Raw genomic sequence first — 24686 nt, forward strand, 5'->3', positions numbered from 1 at the left:
CTCTGTCTCTGGTGAATCCTCTCACCGTCTGAACCCCAGTTCTTGTATGCATAAATAATTACATGTTTAAAAAAAAAAACCAAAAAACAAAGGAACAACTTTCATACTCTCTGGCTTTAATTTCTCAATCAATTTATCTCACTTTTCACTTGACTACACTCCATCACATCTATGGATTTGAGTAAACTTTTTCCAGAAGAGTAAGGTCAGAATGTTTTATCTAAGATCTGTACATTTAGATGGCAAAGGATGATGATATCTGGTTGCAAATATATAGGTATACTTCAGTGAGCCAAACATAGGGCAAGTGGGAAACAGATATTCCTAATATGAATCAGACCACAAACATCAACCAAAAGCATGATGATATTTATAAAAACCATTGAAAAAGTACTTTATATTTACTATATATAGCTCCCTTTAGCTAAACAATATATAAAGTTGGACTACATGACTCATTCTCAAGATTCCACTAACTCTATTCAAAACAGGTCACCAGGAGGAAGAACAATCTTCTGTTTGCACAGTGTTTACATTTGATCCAAGCACTGGTTGCTATTGACCAGGTTTGTAACAGCTATAGCTAATTATACTCAAGATTCACTGAATAGTGTTACAGCTAGAGTTTTCTGTTACCTATCTTCCTTCCAGCATATATACTTTTGGTATTGGGTTATCTTCAGTTGGACATTACCGTTGCATCTAAAATCACAAATTCCCATGATCATCTACCATGTTTGTCAAGCTAGGATATTAAACTTAACTATTTAATATTATTTTATCTTTTTTTTCCTCCTTTAAGTCATCTACCTCCACGAAAAAAATAGCACTATGGTTTATAAAACACTTATCCACCAAAGCCTATAAAGTGAAAGCATTATACAGTGAATAAACAGGTTCAATGAATGCTAGGTTAATTTATGATCAGCAAATCCAGAATTAAGTACATAACAGGAGACTGGGAATAAGCTGAAATGATTGGTGCTGGGCTGGAGTGTTAGATTACAGAACTAATTCCCCACTAGTGTCACATCCTGCTTTCTCCTCCCACATCCAACAAGGTATGCAATCTAGTCTGAACCCCTCTTGATTTAGAATTAAATATTTTCTCTGATAAGACAAGGACACTAAAACAGAACAATTACTGCAGAAAGAAAGCCTCCTGCTTTGAAAAATCTGTGGGTGATCCCACAGTGGAAAATAAAGGTTCCAAAACACAGTCAAAGCCCGTGGTAGCTAGTTTTTGTTGTTGTTGTTGGTTGTTTTTTTTTTTTTTGGGGGGGGGCTGCATAATAAAATCTTTCTCTGATCTGCCTCACAGCTCAAAGCAGTGATGCCATCACCTGAGCAAACTGAAGACCCATAAATTGTGCTAAGATTTTTATTTGAGTATTTCTTCATTTCTAGCAGGTAAATAACAGGGCCCATTTACTCTTAATTAACATGAAAGTTCCTTAAATACAACAGACATTGATATAAAGACTCACTTCAATAAAAAGCTAATATAATTCATTTTTTTCACCTGTTACGTATGACAGGTTTTTCTGCACACACACACACACACACACAGAAGGCATGATTTTACTTTGTTGTTAAGACAGGGAAATAAAGATAAAATGATTGCTATTCTCACTCAAACAAATCCTGTTCAGGAAGTTAAGAAAGGTAATGAATCAGAGTTAAACAGAAGGACATACACTCAATAAAGTGCACTGCTAATCAGAGGACCCTGCCTCATTTCTTTCCATGCATCATTTATAGTGCCCTTTAAAAGCAGCAAAAGTTTCATCTTACGCTTTAATATGCATTTATGCAAGCGATCACTGAAAAATAAAACAGAAAGAAAGGGGAAACAAGCCTTGTTCTGCTGCAGCTTCAGAGCTCAGATATCATGTAATTTTAGAGGATACTGGAAAGGCAACAATTAAAAAGCTCTATCGAAATTTCACTTTCAGCGTTCCTGTTTCCATTCTGACGATGTTTTTCCTCACTTTTACACACCCAGACAAGCCAGCTTCATTGGATGCCATCAAGATTCAAACGTGCCTTGCCGAGCACCCCTCCAACTTCTTCAGGGGCAGGCAGCTCACAGCACACCCACAGAGAAACACAAACAGCTGGATTATCAGACTCGCATTCCATAGGCTCTGGGGCACCGCTCCAGGACAAGACATATCTGCACAATAAACGTCGCCTGGAGATCAGGCTCACGCAGCACCCCCTACAACTTTCCCCTTCGCACCAGATCCTGTGAAACCAATCCCAGAGGTCGATTTCACCAAACACTGTTTTGACTCCGAAGCGGCCAAGCAGCCCCTTCTGCAAACATATTAATGTCACTTACACCGTCAAGTGCCATTGATGGAAGCCTTACCTTGGCTGACTTGCCCTAACTGGTGGAAAGGAACTTAATTTACGAGAAGCAGAGAGGGGACTTCTCCCGCCGAGAGCCCCAGACTCGGCTCTGCTGCTTCGAGCCCCAGGCTCCGCGGCTCCGGCTTCTGCAGCTCCGGAGCGCGCCTCTGATTGGCTGCCAGAGCCTGTCCGCCTGATCCTCTCCTCTCCCTGCCTCTCCTCCTACCTCTCCTCCTACCTCTCCTGTCCGCTGCCTTACCCTCTGCCTTACCCCCATCACGCACACTTTGGGGGCTGCACACTTTCTATAGCACAGGGAAACCCTGGAGCCCGCCCCTGCAAGGTCAGGTGGAAAGCAATGCCATTAATAATAATAATAATAATAATAATAATAATAATAATAAAGATGAAACCCTTGGACCAATGGCATCATCTGTAGAACCCCAGATCTTGAAAAATGATGGCCAGGACTCCTTGTCAGTTTCTACCAGCAGTTCTCAGCCGGGGAGACAGACGAGAGGGGGAGGGAAGGGGTTTGTGTGACTGTCTGCTGGAGAGGGAGCTGGCGTCCAGGGGGCATGGAGAGAAAAAGCAGGCAGGGCAGACGCGGCTGTGGCAGGCTGCTAATAAATTTTCCTGTTTCAGTGCAAAGTCGTCACAGCCGGCTAAACATCCAACTGCTGGCTCATTCATCAGTGATCCATAGTCCGGTGGTAGCCCCGAGACTGAGAGTGAGTGATGCCCTTTAATGCCTTACCCCAAAGTCCTCAAGGCAAGGAGGGTCTAGATGAGATAGAGCTTTCCCTTGGAGGTCAGCTTTATATTTGTGAAGATGAATAGGAACTGCAGTGTCTGTCCTATCCCTTGCTTGTGCCAAGAAAACTCTCTCTCTCTCTCTCTCTCTCTCTCTCTCTCTCTCTCTCTCTCTCTCTCTCTCTCTCTCTCTCTTCTTGTTACTCCAGAATAAATTAAACCAATTTGTAACCGACACCACTTTTGATAACAGGATTTCAGACCTGATTGCTGTATTCAAGATTGATGTGAACAACTGAAATCACTTCAGAACACTCTCTTAATACAAAGTCACCCACACGTACTCATTAGGAATCATAAGTATTTATGATTTAAAGTAGGATAGTAAACCAGTGCAGAAGTTTAACCGAACTGAATGGTTAGTCCACAGATCCCTTGGAAGATATATTTGGAATTATATAAGATGCTCAGCCATTGCAACCACTAAGACAGTGACATTACTGGTCCTGGTTAGTTGATAATTTTCCATGTTCAAGTTCAGAGGTTCAAATGAACAAAAAAACTTTAGATGGTGTTACCGATCCGGCAGACCTCCAAAGGCCAGTGTACATGGATTGTCACCCTGGTTCTGCTTTCTGCTGCCCTTGAACTTGTAGAAGCAATTTCACTCTCTCAGCCTCTGAAGACGGCACTTTAAAAACTAGAAGGCAAAAAGAACCCTAGGGGACCATGAAATGATTAAATGAAAAGCTGTGCAATTGCTCCTAATCCCTGGTAAACTTTAATACAGGTTAGTTAACTTCTGATCATTTCCCACTTTTATATTCTTCTGCCTTAAGAAAGGTCACAGATGTTGTGATGATACACAGTAATGGGCATTTCCAGGAAATTTGAAAAGCATTCATTGGAATGTTATGCTTCTAGATTTCTAACTAGAGTAATAGCTGACTGCCTTTATTTTGCTTTTTTGATGTAAAATATGGAGGAATTTAATATGGTTTAGGATCTTGGTATGACTCAACAAACCAACAGGAAAAAAATAGAAAAAGTTTTTGAATTGGATTATTCTAATTGTGAAGGGATCATATGTTTCAGTGTGTTACTCCTAAGGAAGATGTTAGAAGACAATTAGATTTTGGAAAACTCCAAAATCTAAACTCTCAGGGATAAATGAAACAGAAACAATAGCATCAAGATAATGAGCCAATGTTGTATTATGTCTTGTATGTTCTCTCTCATACAGCTTCTGACTTAAATGAGATTTTCCTTGCATTGTTATCCACACATAAATTCTTATTCACTTTTGGTTATTGAAAAGAATTCATTTTAAATCTCTTTATGTTGATGAAGCCCTAGGAACACCAGGAAAAGAATAGTTCTAAAAAATAAAGTAGCTATAAAGAGAAACATGTGGTCTGTACGAGGTCATAGAGCTTAATTTTAAATTTTCACATCATGACATTTTCCAGAGAAGCTTAACTATTTATTTGGCTACTTCTAATTGAATAAAATAAAATGTGGATTTGCCAGCTAGCTCCTGAAGCTTCTGTCGAGACACCAGCATTGAGCATAATAGGGATATACTTGAAAACAACATGTGAATTTGCTAGCCTTCTTTGGCGGTTTTCCCTGGATAAGACCATAATAAGCACATCCAGGGGATGGCCATAATGGAGGTCAACAGGTACTTGGCCCTGAGTGGGGTAGCATGCAGAGGGATTTGTCAGAAGCTTCAAACAATACAATCCACATCTACCAAAAAATAAAAATAAAAAAATCTGCTCACCAGGGGAGGATTTGTATCTGTGAGACTGCTAGCACTCAGATGAAGGGCTCTAGAGCCTCCATCACCCAATGATACAATGTACAATGGATTTTAATGACTTCCGAAATTTGCTATTCTGAAAACACACCATTGTTCCTGAGCTGCAGAACAGCGAACCTGTCAGCCACTTAGTGCATCACTTGGATTTTCAGGTTAAAAAGAAGAAAGTAAGTGAACCAATACAGAACGTGCTATGTGGGGAATGTCAGGTGGTAGGCAGCTACTTATTTTCTCCTTATGTCAAAGATTACTTCAAAAGACTGGACAATGTATCAGTCAGCAGAATTTACTACAGAGCTAATCTCTGAAACAGAATGCCTGGACATTTCTGATCCTGAGTCCCCACTTACGTTGCCGTAGAAGAGATATAAGGATCATTTTCTCTGGTGACAGAGAGGCATCCAACACCATGATTGATGCTAGTTAGACTAGAGAAACTGGAAAGATAACACTGTAATGATAAAATGTGATCATTCTCTAAGAGACAGACTCAGACAGCCATCTCTTTAGAGGTCCTCTCATGCCTACTTTTACCCTGGAATCTCCAGGTATACGAAGCTTGCAAATGAAAATTAAGAAGGTCTGTAATGGAATGTAGGGGACATTTTATAATGTAGAACTAGAATAATCAACTACACGAATGTGGTGCTATGGTTCATTCTCAACTAAAATGATTATTGAAATGGCAATAATCACATTTTAAAAGGTGCTCTGATTTTATGCAGAGAAGCAGCTGGTGAAAACATGAAGTGATGCCCAATTTATTTGTAGCGCTTTCTTGTATGTGCTTGTATAAGGAGTACTACAGATCGTACAGTCTGTGTCACATTCACACAAAAGGCATTTCAGAATCACCCAATTACTTTTTTTGAGAGAAATAGGGAAGCTGTACATGCATGGTCTTCCTACTGGTCATTAATAGAGCTCTCATGATTTCAGTATAGCTAACAAGTAGAAGTTTTAGAACAATTATTTGGTTCAGTGAATGGTGAAGGCACCATTTCCATATGCTTAGGAATATAAAGGTGTTTACTTGGAGCAGAATTTCTCGTAATAAGCTATGGAGCTCCAACTCCAAACCACCCCCGATCATGTCTTTATCAATGCCATAGACACTAAGGTCATCCACAGAATAGTCTATAAGCAACCAGCCTTTGGAAGATGAATTTAATTTTTTTTTAAATATCCTCAGAAACTTGAGTATTACCTCAAATCTAATGAAGAAGAAAATAGTATATCTGCCTCCAAAACTAGGATTTATTAAATACATAGTGGCAGAGATATATCTTAGAATCAAAACTTGTATTGAAAATTTTGAGATTTCTGCTGACAATTTCAGTGTAAATCAATTATGTGATATAGTCACTACAGAGTAAATGTAAACAGACATCTTTAATAAAACTAAAAGATCAAAATATGAGTAGTGATGCTCTTACTCAACTTCAATGTATTGACCTACCGAGAAAATTGCATTATAGAAGACCGTAGTTAATTCTAGCTTACTTACACATTGAAAACTATAAGACACTATTGAAATAAATAATAGACAAAAAGAAATGGAATGATACTCTGATTGTGATAAACTTTTTAGAAATGGCTACATCACCTAAAGTGACATATAGATTGATTGTAATCCCAATCAAAATCCCAATGGGCTCTAAATTATAGTGTTATAAACCAATGTTACCTCAAAAAGAAATTAAAAAATAGATTATACAAAAAAAAATCCCAAGGGCATTCTTCCAGAAATAGAAAACATATATATGAAATGCATTTGTATACACAAAAGCCCCCAAGCAGCAAAATTACTCATGAGAAAAAAATAACAAAAATAGAAATAGCTTATCCCCTGACTACAAGGCGATTGGCATCAAAACACGTTAACTGGAATAGAAACAGATTCACAGATCAAGGGAACAGAGTTGAGAGTCCAGAAATAAACCTTTACATATTTAGGCAATTTATGACAAAGGAGCCAAAGTGTGCAAGGGAACAAGTGAAGTATCTTCAAAAGTTGTATTAGAAACACTAAACAGCCTGAAGAATGAAACTAGATGACATCTCACACCATACACCTCATTAATTCAAAACTGATTACAGACTTGGATGTAAGGCCTGAAATCATAACACAGATAAATCATAGGCAATACAGTCTATGACATTAGTCACAGGGTTGTTTTTAGGGACTCATCCAATGGTAAGGGAAGCAAAAGCAAAAATAAACAAAGGTGATTACACTGCATTGCCTACTGAATGAGAGAAGATATTCAGACATTCAACAAAAGATTAGTACTCGCATTATAAAGAACGCATAAAACTCAAAAACAGAATAACAAACATCCTGATGAAAACTTAGAGGATCTGAATAGACCCTCCTCCAAAGAAGACAAGTAGATGGAAAACAGGCACATGAAAAGTTAGCTATCATCTCTCATTAGGAGAATGTAAATCAAAACAACGATAATATATAAGTTGGCACCAGTGAGCATAGCTATTGTGCCACAGACAAGAATCACATGTTGGAGAGGATTTAGAGAGAAGCAAACTCTGTATTCATTGATGGTGATGTAAATTGGTGAAATCCCAAAAGCAGGATGGAGATATTAAAAGTAGATATCCTATGAGATCCAGTTACTCCACCTCCAAGTATTTTCACAAACAATACAAAAGAAACACTAATTTGAAGTGAAATATACATCCCCCATTTTTATTGCAGCACTTACAAGCACCATAGTTGGAGACAACAGAAATGTCCATCAATGGATGATTGGATAAAGATGTGGTATTGTGAGATAGACACTCTGTGTTACGCCATAGCAAAACAAGCAAACAAATGAAACAGATGAATCCTGCCATTTGACAATATAGAAGGACCTGAGGATGTCATGCTTACTCAACTAAGACAAAGAATCAAACAAACACTATATGATTGTACTCACATGTGGTTCATAGAGAAACCAAACAAATGAATGAACTAAGCTATATAAGCTATTAAAAGTTAATCTCTATTTTGGTTAGCCAAGTCAGAAGACATTCATTCAGCATAGCTAGCCTGCACCGGTACTCCCCTGACCCCAGCCTTGACAGGATCCTCCACTCCATTTTTCCCCTTGTAGTTCTTCCTACTTATCCATTCTCCACCATTCAAAAAATATGCTCACCTCTTCTGACAAAGTGTCTTATTCTGACAGATATTTTTGAGACCATAAAATTACTGTTAAAGTCTGTCAATATCTAACTTTAACATATTTTGCTATGAAAACCAGTATGGAGATTGTTCAAAATATTAAAAAGAGTAGTGAAGAATATAGACTCTGGAACTAAACAAATTTGGTAAGTTATGTAATTATATACGATTAGTTTTATGTTACTTATAACAGTATTAGTAATATCCTAGGCTTTCTAGGTGGATTAAATATAAATTACATAAATTGGTTAGAAAATTGCTAGCCATATAATAACTCACATAAAACTTGTCTGTTTATATTTTCATAACTCTCTCCAGATTGAATGTTCCCTACTTATGAGTACCTGGCATATGGTGTGACTATATACAGTTTGTTTTCATGAAGACATAACTAGGAGTTGGAGGACCTAGGGTTACAGGTCTACTACTTACATTAGAGATAAAGAGAAGCTTAACCAAGTTGTTTCACTCTTCAACCAGGCTCTCTGACTTATAACATGAGAAACCACCATCATTTTACGAGGTTATTTAAATCTGTGAGTTCTACACTTGTAATTGATCTAGCATAGACCTTGATATAAATAAGTTAGTAGAATCCCAATTTATAAATGCTCATTATGTATTTATTAAAGCAATCATATTTGCTTTCTGGGATCCATTTTGTGACAGAGAAAAGAAAAATCTCAAATAAATAAACTTTTGCCTGGGGGCGTTTTATTAAAAGAGACTACTATAACTTTGATGGAATGTCCTGGGAATAATACTCAGTTCAACCTCCCTTATCCAACTGTATTTACCTTTTTGAAACTGTATCATAAAAATTGACATTTTAATGACACTGAAATATTGTAGAATCTTTACCATCAAAGAGATATTACATGTATACAATTTTTATAATATCAGAGAAGAGGCAATTGTTTAAAATCATTTTTATAACCTTAGTCTATAAAAACAGAGGTTATTTAAAGTTTCAATTAATCAGAATCTCTGGCTCACCAAATTTGGTCTTTTCAGAATTATATTCAATTTGTTAATGTGCATTTGTGATCTTACCAGAGAGCACCGTAGTGTTACCTCTTAAACTTACTATTCTTATTTTCCCTAAAAGCCTCCTATGAGACATTTTAGAAATTGGTGAATATTATCTTTTACATTTTAATATGTCAGATTTTTCTATTCAATGAAAATCTCTTATCAAATATTGTCAATAAAATACAGGCATTTTATTGCACGACATGCTTATATAATGTTTTTTCTATCACTGAATACCGACATTGTCTACTATATTGTGAAATTATAAAAAATGCTGCTGTGAACATCTCCATTTATATATTTTTTCCCTGGTTCTCTGTCTTGCACTTGAGTGGACTTCCCTGAAAGAAAAACTACTAAGTAAAATACATGAACATTTCCTAAAACATATGAGATGCCTCCTGTCCCCTAATACATTAATGAAAAGACCATTTCCTTCCTCTCTGCAGCTGAGCAAGAATATCTCTCTTTCAATTTGCTTATTCAGTAGCTGAAAATTATCTCACTGTCTTCATTTCTAGCCATTATTAAAATGAATGTTGACTGTCTCCTTGTTTCTTTCTTTTCCTCTCCTCTCACTTATCCATGGATAGGGCCAGAATGCCCTGACATGTTACTGCTAACTGAGAAATACAATGGACTTCAATAATTTTGATGTTCAGTTGGAAGATATTTAGAAAACTAAATCCAAAAAAAATTTCAGTACTTTTACACACACACACACACACACACACACATTTGTGCAAACAAAATTCTGGCATTAGCCTTGATGTTTGACTTATCCTTAATACCAGGACCAGTTGTACAAATGCATGATGGGTGAAAAATGAAAATATAGGTACTCTTTTACGACAATTAAGAATTTCAGGGCCTCTCTGGTGGCCTAGGGGTTAAGGCACAGTGCTACCACGACCATGGCCTGAGTTCGATCCCCAGCCAGGGAGCTAACCCACATGGCGCAGCGGACCTCTCCTGTCTCACCCACTGCTCCCCCCAGCAGTATTTCAGTAGATCTGCCCATTCTGTTCCCCACTCTGTCTCTGGTGAATCTTCTCACCCCCCCCATGCCTCTGGCCTAAACCCCAGATTTTCTACACATAAATAAATACATCTTTAAAAATATATTTTATATATATATATATATATATATTTCAACATGGCTATAGCAAGCATTAAATCAAGTATGGGGTCTTTCTAAATGTGCTACCTTCTTCTCCTACACAAACAACTGCGGGCATACTGATCAGTACCATTAATCTAATAAGTCAAGTTCAATTCATCTTAATTCACTGATAATCCTCAAATCATCCATTGATTCTCCCTCAAATTCTTCTACCTTCACATAGTCTAGCATTTTCCACCACCATATTTTGCCTGAATTTTCACTAATTAAGCAGGAAGAATAACTGTCTTTTTACAGAAGTGCTACCTTATGCACTGAGATGCTACCTAGCTATATAGTGAGTGGGTGATCAGTACAAGGATAAATTTTAGTCACTTTTGTATTTCAGATTAGGACTGGAGAAGTAAGAAAAGGAGCTCATGTAAGGAAAGGCTTGGTCCAGTGGGGACACTTTCCATACTTCTTAAACTTAACAGAAAATCAAAATTTATAGATAGAATACATGATGAGTGATTATCACTCTGTGTGCTGAATTGTAAGATGAAAAAGTTGGGGTATATTTATAGTAATTATCCAGAAATATACAAGGAATGCTTTCAACTAGGTATATGAATTGATACAAAAGAAAGGTACACGTATTGTAGTTATTTAGAGAAATAATTACCCACAGCACAATGGAGCTAAGACCAAATCAATTCATAAACATGATACTAGGAATAAATGGAACTATAATTAGTAAGAAGAGGAGAAAAAGTACTACTGGTTAGGAAATATCATAAATTTAGAATGTGCTGATGTGGCAGTGTTAGCTAGACATTGTGATGAGTTATACAAATTCACTTGCAATATGAGGCTGCAGTTTGGGAAATAGTTTTGAGGGGGAGACATGATTTTATGAGTCATCTACACAGAGTGATGCTAACAAAATAGGCTGTTAGATTCCATGAAGGAAAAGAGAAATGTTTCTACAGAGTTGACGATTAAGACATCCAGGGTGATAAGAAACAAAGAGGAAGAGGGGATGAGAGGAGGAGAGGAGTATATGACATTTAATATGAGAAGACAGAAGATTAGATTGATCAGATCAACTAAATTTTTACATTTATGATTTTTAAAGGTCATTTTAGTAAGTTGAACTTTATATTACAGATTGGTAAGCAGAAATTTCTCATATTTGTAAAATCTGGTGATGTAAAAAAGCAGAAACTCAGTAAGTTTGGTAACTACAGAAAAAAGTCTACCTAAAAATAGATCAAACTTAGTGTAATAGATATTTGCATATTCTATAGCATGCAAAATTGCCAAATGAAATCTCATATATATTTTTTTAATGCACAAGAAGCTTGATCTCACATTTCCAAATGTGTGATTAGTGATACTGTACCATTGCCTTGCTTATTCAGAGGTACTTTATAATAGCACTTCCAAGTAGCAAGTATACATAATTATTCTTAAAGGAAATTAAAGATTGTACTGAAAGTAAGAAATTGAAATGTGAACTCTATCACTTTCTCTTACCCAAAATGTATAACTACAGATGTGATTGAGTGTGTAACAGTGAGGGTAGATACTATATATCAAAGACTATTTATTGGTACCTTGAATACAAACTTAAATCATCACATAAAGTCTGATTTTTTTAACACAGAGAAAAATTTAGAGAGGCCATCAACCCGCTAAAGAACAGAACTATCTAAAAGGAAAATAGTGTCTCCAAAGCATTGGCTAGAAAATGTGTCCAAAATAAATTGCACATCACTAGCACTAATTTGACACTCCAGAAAGATCGGTTAGATCAAAAGGGATTCTCTTTACCTGTATCTCAGGACACCTTATGTTATTATGTGTTTCCATTTTTTTTATTGCAAGTCAATTGCATATGGTGTGTTGACATAATTTCTCTGTAAGGCTTTTGTGTTGGATAAGCCCAGTCCTTTCTGCCATCACAAGCTGTAAGAATTACATGAAAGACAGGAGAAAGCAGGCTTCAAATCCACTGTCCTCTTCAGACGTCATAGTAGCACCATTAAACTACTGGCAGAGATAGGTTATCCCCAGATTGCAGCAGTTTCACAGAAAGGCATATGTAGACTTTAGTCACTGACAGAAAGGAACTGTCCCTGCCCTCTTTGCAGATTGAAGATCCCTCTAACTGCCAGTATTTCTAATCATAATTGTCTGCTTTATACACATTGTGTCTAAACATATATTCTACCCGTGACAACTAACTAGTATTATTGACAATGATGGTTTTCTTATCACATTCCTCAAGACAGAATCTCTCATTTATAAAGTCCTTAAATCTTTCTAGCATATTTCTGCTGCAGTTTAAATTTTCTCCTGCACATCACAAGCATCCACTGGTACCGTTTTTATATTAACTCAAACAGCATTAATCCCATTTAGGTAATCATTTCCGAATTTTCACTAGAACTGACTGAACTTATTGTATAGCAGAGGTATTGAGATTTTGTTTTTCCCTCACTACATCACTGCTATATTACAGATGTAACTCAGGAATCATCAGACGGAAGAGATACACAGGGCCTGACACAGGCGACAGGCTCAGGCCTCGGTGGGCTCCTCAGGTGAGCCATTCTTTCCAAATCTTTAGGTTCACCAATGAAAGGCCTGGAAGCCTCTCCATTTGCACCTTTATAGAGGTTTCATTACACAGTCATGATAGATTAACTCATGACCCCTGACCTCAGTCTCCAGCCCCTCTTCCTGCCCTGGAGGTCAGGAGGGTGGGACCTGAAGTTCAACCCTCATCTCTGGTTTGTGTCCCCTGGACCAGCTCCCATCCTTAGTAATATCCAAAAGTCATTTCATTAACATAACAAGAGGAAACTTTAACACTCTCAACACTTGGGAAAGCCTAGGCTATGGGGGAAGGGAAGCTATGAAACAGATCTGTAGATGAAGACCAAATATCTAGGGAAAAAAATGTAAATACAAATGCATTTGCCCATCTGAATGAATACACACACACACACACACACACATATATATATATATATATCTCCCCTTCCCATGATTCACAATATCACCTCCTCTTCAAACACAGACTATTAATTACAAAAACAATCAAAAAAGTCAATAGATTGAGGCCATTACTACAATCTTCTTCAGTGATTAATCAATATCCAGTTCATCAGCATATCATATGAATGTCTCCAGGATAAGGCCTCTCAGGCTCTATAGATCCCTTTACTGTCAAATACTTATGCCATTTTCTCTTTTGCTTTTTTTTATTTAGACAAATTGAAAACATGCTTAGATTCTGGATAGAGGCCAACATGGGTCAAATCCACTTAGCTGATGTATTGATAGTAACAAGTACTCTCATAGATATGCTCATCAAGTATTCTCATAGATATGCTCATTTTTCAATAGATAATAGTGTGTTTTTGGAGAAGTTGAGGATATTACATATATTTGGTGAGGCAATCTGTATCAGTCACATGTTAGTATCTGGTGCACAGCATACACTCAGTAAATAATGGTGATAATATAAACTTATCCTCTAAGATACATCTATGATTTTACAAAAGCATATGAGTCAAAATGGCATCTTCATTTTGACTCAAAATGTTACCAAGTTATAAGTGACTGCACCAAAGAAGAGAACACATTACAAACAAAAAACAAAGTATGATTTGTTTCGTGATAGTGCTATGACTCATTTGTTGACATCTTGTGCTATTGAGATTACCTACTTCTCTGAAAAGTGAAAGGCAGGACTAAGAAGGGATCTGCTGCCATCCACAATCTGTTCAGGGAAGATATAGATTTTCTTTATTTCATAGTTCCTGAGGACAAAAATCAGAGCCTAGAGATAAAAGGGGATTGGTTTGCCAATCACAGAACCCACAGAGCACAACCTTTTTGTGAGAGAAAAATTCCCAAAAGGAACACAAGCAAAGAAAAAAAAAATTTGCTTGTTCAGTGTGTCTCCTGCAAAGTCATCACTATATACAGTGAAAATCATTAGTATGTGAACTTAATTATTTTAAGACACGATCAGTTTTGTTTCTACCAAATTTTGGCTGATGTCTGCAATCAGAACTATACAGTGTCAAGGGGAAAGATAAATATAAGCATTTAAAGGATTCAAACTTCCCCCCTATGTTTAGAAACATGGCACCACAGAGACTATAGAATTCAGACAAATCTGCACGTTTAAATTAAAATTACAACATATCTAACTCTGTGTTTCTGTGTGTGTGTGTGTTTGTTAAAGGGTCATGTGTAGAAGATTAAAATATTATACAACTCTATAATTGCTCTATCTTTGAACTTGGAACACAAACCTCAGATGGGCAAATGTATCTTTACTAGGATTTTATGAATAATTGTACTTTTTCTCCAAACTATTATTTTTAACGTTCTAAGATCATCGTTACTCAACTTCTTGTCTCTTCTCTATCCAACAACTTTTTCTTCTCTCACTATTAATGAGTCAACACTTATTAATTCCATTTATAAAATAGATATAACTACAAAATAACGATTTTCTTCTTGTTAGAATATCTGACAAACAACTTGTATCTAATAAATCATAGTTGTAATCTTTCCTATAGATGTTCTCTTCTCTAAAGTCAACCACTTCACATTTGCTACATGGGAATGCCGGCAATTGATTGATTTTTCACTTTTAATCTTTTAACCCATTAGCAAGTTTACATGATAGTCTGAATCTCGCCAGATTGCTCTCACTGGTTGAGGTTATCATCCTCTCTTACCAGAACTCCAGGCACAGGCTCTCTACTCCTCTTTCTCACAAAACAAACAGAATCACAACTGCATCAGAATAAAGTGTTTGAGTATGTCCTTACCTGTCTTCCTGTATTCAATGTATGATAACCAAAAGAAACTCTAATATCCATATTCTTTCACTTACATATTATTACATTTCAGCTTACATAAGGAGAAGCAGATCGGAGATAATCCCTTACCCAACTGTACGGTAACCTAACATTTTATATATTCTTGACTGACTTAATTTTTTTCATAAATATGAATAGACTGTCAAGAATAAGAAAGCATTTGAAGAAAGTTAAAAGGAGAAGAAAGGAAATCTACAATGGAATAAGTAGTAACCATGTAAATTAATAGATAAACTCCTAGGATAGGAAACATTTATTGATTTAAGACAGTAAATCATGTTTTAAAATTGAATAGATCTAGGGCCTCCCTGGTGGTACAAGGTGGTTAAGACGCAACCTATGAAACTAGCCACAGCCACTGCAGCATGAGTTCAAACCCTGGTCACAGAGCTACCCACATGGTGCAGCAGATCTCTCCTGTCTCACCTGCCTGCTGCTCCCCTCAGCAGTGTATTTCCATCAATCTGCCTGTTCTGTTCCCCACTCTGTCTCTGGTGAATCCTCTCATCCCCCACACCTCTGGCCTGTACCTCAGTTCTTGTATGCATAAATAAATAGATCTTTAATAAAAAATAAATAAAATTGAATAGGTCTAAATTATAGGCCACGATTGATGATCCAGAAGAAAAAAAAAAAAAAACCTGAGGAATTTATTACATTGAAGATGTGATTACAAAGAGATTGTGAAAGTATAAAAATGAATTTGTAGTATATCAAAGTCTATGTGTTTAGAAATGTATATGTATTTAGAAATACATATTAATAGTATTTCCTCAAAACATAGAAAAAACCAAAAACATAGAAAAATAAATTTGAAGACTGAATAAATTAAATTACTGTTATTAAGAAAAAAAAAACAGATATTTAAGCTGAAATACTCCACCAAATTTTAAACAGAAAAAGTGAAAAAATGATACAAGAATTTCTGGCAAAATTTTAAAATGTCAGAAATGAAGAGAAAATTCTAAAGACTTTAAGATAGGAAAAGTAAAGTTGATTTTCTACTAAAAAATGAAAATGTGACTGACATTAGATTTCTCACTGCAGCACTAAATATAGGTGACAATTCCATAACTTGCCATATATAATCAAAGATAATGTCAAGAAATATATATTTGACCATGAAAAACTGAAGAAATATAGTCCACAGCAGTATATACTATACACATCTACTACCAATCTATGTATTTAAATCAAGTTCTTCAATTGGTTGAATTTGTGAATGTGGACCCTATGAGGGGAAATATCCCCAAATAAGTGGACCCCCACAGTTCAAACTCATGATGGCTAAGGGTCAACCATATACATATATGTGGTTAAAATGGTATGATAAAGAAGTGAGAAAGTATGAAAAGTAAATACAAACAAAGAATAGACACTGACTTAAAAAATACCCATTGCAGAAACAGAACAGAACAAAGCAATCATTAATTTTTACTTCAACCAAATCAATCAGATTCTTTAGTGGAGATGCTTAGGAATCTGGATAATCAGAAACCTTCCATGAACTTATTGTTATTATTTTTAGAAAGGTTTGGGAAATCACTAGTATACCTTGGCACTTGGAAGATTGTACTTTGAGCAACAATTTGAAAGTTAAAGGATTCCCCAAATGAACTGGAACCATTTATTGACTTGTCCTTTTAATTAAAAAAAACTCACAAATCGTGGGGAAATAATTAGATGTTCAATCAATGTAAAATCAAATTACATATAACACAAAAATAATATGACTAACAAAATTGGAGAGCAAGATGGAAAGTAGACAGGGAGACAGACTCCCTGATCTCTGTAAAAAGCAAGGCACCAACAGATAGCAAGTAGATTTGGGAAGTCAAAAAGCAAAATTAATTTTTTAGGTCATAAATGCAAACACTTAAAAAAACTAATGGTGACAAGTGAAAGAGACCAGGAAGCTTAAATGTGCTTAATTCCTTTTTTTTATAAAATAGGAGAAACATATAGATAAGTGATTTTATGAAGTTGCAAGTACAACAAATATTTACAATAGCTTTGTCTATAAGATGATTTAAAAATTGAAATAATCCTGGGGAGTCCAGCTTGGAGGGAAAGATTTTCTTCTCACTAAACATTGTGAATTGTGTTTTTAAACATGGTATTATTCATAATTTTTATAGGAATAATAAATGAAATATTAACTAAAATTAACATTGGAAGCAAATAAGTATTCTGCTCAAACTGATGAAAAATTAATTTATTTTATATTTTTCTGCTCTCTGTTTCCATATATTACTCAATTAACCCTTAATATTTTGTAAAAAAAAATAATTACTGTAATTGTTAGGGTAATCATGACCATGACCGTAAAGATATAGTATTGATTTAAACAGTATTTAGCAGTGCAAGTGTGTGTATATATGTTTGTATGTACATGTATGTGTACATATACACATGATAAATCTGCCGTATAATTTCATGAATATGGCATATTTAATAAACATAAAGGTTGATATATTTTTTAAAAATAAAATTTTCGTATATGAAATATTTTCTTTTCAAAAATCACAACAAAATATTTTTATAACATGTAAAATTAAAGGAGGAATTGTGCTCCATTTATAGGAAAGACATTCTTACCACAGGTAAAAATATTTGAGGTTGGGCCTCCCTGGAGGCACAGGCTGTTGAGCGCCACACAGTGAAGCTGTCCACAGCCTCTGCAATGCAGGTTCCATTCTGGCCGGCAGGGGAGAAATCCACATGGCTCAGCAGACCTCTCCTGTCTCGCCTGCTGCTCCCCTCAGCAGTGTATTTCGTCAGTCTGCCTGTTCTGTACCCCACTCTGTCTCTGGTGAATCCTCTTACCCTCCCGCACATCTGGCCTGTACCCCGGTTCTTGTATAAATAAATAAATCTTTAAAAAGAAAAAGAAAAAATATTTGCGGCAACTACTTGAGAAGAATTGTGGATATACACACTGTCTCTGGAAATGACAATGTAATTTACTTTGTGGAATGTGCCATATAGAAGTGTAATTCTATTTTGGTATTAGAAAAAATATATATCCACATAAAATAATCAGCATACATGCTTTTGAGATACATAATCACTTGTGTTGGCTATTATAGGGGTGTGCTGAAATTCTGAGAACAAGGCTTTATTTTCTTTTTTAATTAAACTAAACATTTAATTGCATTTCCAGTATTCTGTCAGCAGAAACAAATCTATAAATGTGGAGTAAAATATTATGAGAGCTGGTCTTTAATATCCCATCACAAGCAGAGCATGTTATGGGCAATCTGTTCTTTGCGGCCACATAACCACCATGCTTCATATGAATGTTAATTCCTCTAAAGCATTCAACCACATTCCAGCACTTTTTTTTTTATTTTAAACTCATATATATCAGTTAAAACCCAAGATCTTGAAAGTATATTATATTTATGATAGTAGCAGGGTTTTAATTTCTAGCACAAGACAATCGAGTAAGTGAATGGAGAGTACATCTCAAATACAAAGTTTCCTGCCAAGTAAGTAATGGTCTTCTATGCTCAAATGCATATCAATAAAATTATACAAACACTTAAATTTTTTATTTTATTTTCAGTATTCAATATGTCTACAGCAATTTTCTAGGTTCTATGGAAAATAAATGGATCTGCCGACAAAGTACTTAGAGTGATACATGAATTGAAGACAGGCAAATGTGAAAAGGGAAATAAGAAAATCCTCATATACAGTGAGGGGAACAGAACACTATATATCATTGAATGTTTATACCCATAGTTATCCTAGAGTGCTACATCCCAGGATATGATTTGAATTCTAGAATCCGTCCTTGGCTCTGCATACTCAGAAACACGATTCTGTTATCAATGTAGAATAAGTCCATTGGCCAAGTTCAGAAGACTGATGTGTGAATCCCCAATGGTGATGATTTCATCTACATAGAATACTGTAACTATTAAGAAAACCAAAATAGGGTGTTCACCCTATTTTGAATGCATTTCATGAATGCATTCTCTCTGTGGAGAGAGTAAGAAGTCCAATCATTATGAAGAGATAACTTCATGAAAACATAAGTGAAGGAAGTAAACATAGCTCAAATATGTAGTGACATCAAACTGCAACAATTCAATGCATCTTTCTTCAAATTATGCTACCAGCTCACTAGGCTTATCCCTTATGGATGGGTGATACAAATACCTGCTTCTCATTCTTTTTCCATAACTGATAATACCTGATTCTCAATAAAAGAAAAACATTATTTTTAAAATATAACACATTTGTTATGGTTGCAGGTAATTTTGTTGGATTGAGAGCTATTCCCTTTATGTTGATTTTCTTTCAATTTTTTTAAAGATTATTTTTTATGCATACAAGAACTGGTGTATATGCCAGAGGTGTGGGGGAAGGTGAGAGGATTCACCAGAGACAGGGTGGGGAATAGAACAGGCAGATTGACTAAAATACACTGCTGCATGGAGCAGCAGGTGAGTCAGAAGAGGTCTGCTGTGCCACATGGGTAGCTCCCTGGCCAGGGATTGAATTCATGCTGCAGTGGCTGTGGCTAGCTTCATAGGTTGTGTCTTAACACCTTGTGCCACCAGGAAGTCCTGAGTTTCTTTCTATTTTGATCAACAATGTTGATACTCAACTTTAACTTAAAATACAAGAAAGAGGGAACAGACATGACTACAGCAAAGTTCTATTTCCATGTGTTGATGACTCTTAAATGTGTATTTCTAGCCAATGCCTCTTCTCTAACCAGCAAATCCAACCACCTGGTTAGATTTATCTAAAACACCAAAATATTAGCAATCCATAGCTCAAATAAAGACCTCTTATACCCCAAATCTGGCCTTTATTACACAGTTCCCTATTTCAATGAATGACAAAGTCATTGAACAAGTTTCCTATCCTAAGAACTCAGGAATCAACCTTTATTTCTACCTTAAGTCACTACTGACTTAAGGTAGAAATAAACTAGTTGAGTTTAGACTAGTTGAGACTAGTATAGACTAGTTGAGTGTGTCATCACAATATTGTTTTGCCTCTTTAATAGCATTTCATTTCCATTCATGGTCGTCTATCTTAACCAACATCTTTGATGTTCAATTACAGAAATAATGTTACTGGTCTTTGCCTATTAACTGTTATCCACAGCCAAATGATTCTACTCACCCCATCAGAGTGATTTTTAAATACAAACCTGATGCTTATTGATCACCTTATTAACATAATTTGATTGGATTTAACTGCTTTCAGAATAAAGGGAGAAGTCTTTGATATTCAAGGTCAAGTATTATTGTTTGTTAAGAATCTGAAATGTTCTAAGCATAGAGACATGTTAAATATTTATAGTGCTCCATGAACTTAAAAACCTATCCAAATAGTCTACATTCTGTAAAAAAAAAATCTACATAACTGAATTGACAGGGTACTTAATTCTAAATAATGGAATCCAATTGGCATAGGAAGGAAAGAAGAATTTGGTACTGAAAAGAATATGGATAGGGCTTTTTAGTCTAAAAAGTGGGCACATGAGCACAAAAGTAATTAGCTTTGTAAAATATTTAGTTTTATCTGGGAGGCAGCAAAATTGGGCATGATGCCAGAAGAATCACATTGTAGAGTTCTTATGTAACCATTTTTATGCTTGTTACCAAAACACTCTCCCTGAAGGAAATTATTTTTGCTGCTTTCTAATGATATATATAAAATAAATAAATAAAACTCTGCTGTAGTCATTGATTTCAATCCCAGAAGAATGAGCAAAATAAGGAGACTCCAACTCTGTTTCTTGGAGGACATATCAAGAGGCTTCCCAAGGAGACAAAAATCAATTCTGAATTTCCAATTCACATATTCACATGTAAGAATATCTGTAATAACTCTTACATTACTCATTAAAGTAGGTAAGTCTACTTGATAAGTGATTAAGTCAATGTTGAAAGGACAAGTATTTCTGGTACCTGTAAGAAAGACAGTCTAAGAATGTGTGTGGTGCATAAGCACACTATTTCTTTCCTATCTCAGAATAACGAGACCTCAAGCTCGAGTTTTAGTGTGTGATTGAGACACTTATTTACATGTTCTGAATTTTCAGTGGTTGAAGCACAATCCATATTCAGAGGGAAAAAAAAAAACTAGTTTGAAAGAGAGGTTCAGCATTATTTAAATTTTGCTTTTTTATTCTTAGAAGCTAAGACTCCACTTCCCTAAATAGATACAACAAAGATGGGAACACCTTCTAAATTACTGAAAAGTATGGAGATAATAAAAATGTTGAAGTTATCGGCTCTAATATTTAAAAACATTAATTGACAAGTAACCTTATCAAAAATATACTATGGGGCCTCCTGAGTGGCACAGCAGGTCGAGCACAGTGCTGTGAAGCTGTCCACAGCCTCTGCAGTGCAGGTTCAATTCCAGGCCAGCCATGGAGATATCCACATGGCGCAGCAGACCTCTCCTATCTTGCCCACTACTACCCTCGGCGGTGTCTTCAGTCTGTCTGCCTGTTCTGCTCCCTGCTCTGTCTCTGGCGAATCCTCTCACCCTCCTGCCCTTTGACCTGTAACCCAGTTATTGTATAAATAAATAAAACTGATATATATACACACACACACATATATATACTCACGTATGTGTATATATATATATATACACACACACACACACTATGAATTACACTGTATCCATATGATTTTGGTTTTTTTGAATGTTTAATGAGAAGCTGAGGTGTATTATGTTGGGACACACACACACAAAAAAAAAAAACATGCTGTAGAATCACAATAGATAATTCCCACTAATTCAAACAATGCCCATGCGAAACCATTTTGATTTTCATTTTCCAAAAATATCATAAGCTTTCAAAGCCATTGATTTTTTTTTCCAGAGAGATTCTTTATGAGTTGGATGTGTTTTCAATAATTAGCAAATTACTTTGGAATTGCTTCCATAGAAATCAGAGAACTTTTTATGGCCTTTACCTGAATGATAGGAGTACAAGATCCAAATAGGATTTTAAGAAAAAAAAAAATGACCATAACATTCTGAAATGATTTGAGAACTTTGGTAATTCTATTACTAATAAGCAGTCATTATCTAATTTTCTAACTATTTTTAAAAGGAAAACCTGTAATAACCCATGGACTTTCACACATAGATCCTTACTGATAGCATGCGTTTTATATGCATATGAGCTGACTATAACATGTGGAAATATAAGACTCTTATTACAAAGATGAACTACAATGGGATAGGGAAAGACTTGGTATCTTAAATGCAGTAAAATATTGTCACTAGTGTCCCAGGTTCAAAGGGGGCATATGTACTAAGTAGGCTCCTCTCTTTGAGTCCAACTCTCCCTGGTTCTTTTCTCCGGTGTCAAGGACAATTTTATTAATGGACTGACACCCATGATCCTGAACTTCTCCATTGCAGTTCAAAAATAGGGCTTATTATATGAAATTGATGACTAACCAATTTAGAAAGTCTTTGAAACTTTGTCTAGGACATGAGGGAAAAAAATGATTATTTTAATGTCTTTTAGTATCTGATTCTGTTTATATATTTATATTGATTGGTTAATATCATGATGAATTTTATTTATAGATACCATCCATACCAAAAACAGAATATGGCTTCTGCTTCAACATGTCCTTATTTAGACTTTCACATTTCAAGAGATATTACAAATAAGCCTCAGGGTATAACTTGGATATTCAAATTCACACCTAGAAAACTATTTTTTACATAACAAACTTTAAGGAAACCAAAAATTCCCTTTGTAGCTACATTATTATAACTGTATTTGGAGACCTAAAATTAGACTGTCACTGTGTTTTATGCAACAATGTGTGTTTTTGAGGTGCTTTTCCCCCAATGCTGTTCACAGTATGGAAAGTTGTTTATGGTGAAATCCAAAATATTTTAGGTTACTTATTTAAGTCAACAGATATACCCTGCTGCTTAATGTACCATTTTAGAGAATATATACCACTGTGGTTGGACAAAAATGCCAGTGATAGAATATTCACAATATTTCTCTGATCCTTCCAGAAGATAAGAGCAGGTCTTCTCCAAATATACCAGAATGGGGCAACTTCAAACACAATGAGGTCAAAAAAGTATATATTCAATTGCATCTCAAATTGTTTACCAGAGAAGGCTTCCTGCTAAGTGCTGGCTATAATTTTAGGATACAAAGAAGAAAAATCCATAGTCTCTGCTTGCGGGCCATCTATGATTTATTGGAAAAGAGGGAAAAACCAAAGGTGAAAGTATAAGCTGGCAATGTAGTAAATAATGTTCTCATGGGATAAACTCAGGAGGAGCTACCTCCCATAAATGCCGATGAACCCAGTGTGGGAAGCATGGAACAGAAACACCAGTACCTGAAGAATGGCTAAGAGATAATCACGTGATAAGGGTATGAAACAGTCAAAATCTCCTCAAGCAAATAGGGAGAAGTTTTCAACTGTGCAATAAAAAGCAAAAAACGCTAATATTTGTCTGTGTAGTTGAAAAGTTAAAGGCTAAGCACATGACAGTAAGACTCAGTCATCTTCATACAGTCATTTTTCTCTAGCACTAAACAAGACTGAAAATGTTATGGATAGGGCCTCCCTGGTGGCACAAGGACTTAAGCACAGCACTATGAAGCTACCTGCAGCCTCTGCAGCACAAGTTCAATCCCCAGGCAGCCAGGGAGCTACCCGCATGGCACAGCAGACCTCTCCAACCTCGCCTACTGCTCCCCTCAGCAGTGTATTTCAGTCAATCTTCCTGTTCTGCTCCCCACTCTCTCTGGTGAATCCTCTCCCCCCCCCACCTCTGGTATATACCCCAGTTCTTATATGCATAAATAAATAAATCTTAAAAAAAAAAGAAAATGTTATGGATAGAGAAGTGGAGTAGCAGTACTAGGTGTGTGAATCCAAATGGTTGTAGCCTCAGCATCAGTAAAAACCATAGAGACACTGGCCCCGTGAACCAGGTGGAAGCTTGTAAGCATCATATTTCCTGTCTTCTCCACCAACTGAAATAGTATTTAATGATAATGAACCATTCAACTGATGATCATTTGGTTAACAGATATTTGTCTGAATTCTGCTGTCCTTCATAAAAGGATTATTCCTCTGCAACCCAGGACACACACGATCCTCCAGAATGGAGGGAGAAGCTCTGGACTTCTAAAGAGTTACAGATGAAATGAAAGGAACTGATTTAAGAGTCAACAAGAACACAGTGTTCCAAAGTGGGGAGAGAAGTATTAATAGAATAAACCAGGGTTTTTGTTGAGATTTCTAAGAAGGATCATAGTGAATGATAGATTTATACTTCAGGTTGACTACAAACTCTAGTTTGGAAAAAGAAGTAGGACCTATTTACCCATGAAACAATGAACTGGATTTCCTGAGTCAAGTTTCCCAAAGGTCCCAAGCTGATAAAAATGGTGATGCAATATTTTTCTGTGCCGTGACCTAGACACATAAGGGAAAAGCAGAACTGCGTGTTTCTCAGAAGGTGGAGTGATTGGGCATAGACAAT

This window comes from Talpa europaea, assembly GCF_964194135.1.
Source record: "Talpa europaea genome assembly, chromosome: 5".
NCBI classification, from domain to species: domain Eukaryota; kingdom Metazoa; phylum Chordata; class Mammalia; order Eulipotyphla; family Talpidae; genus Talpa; species Talpa europaea.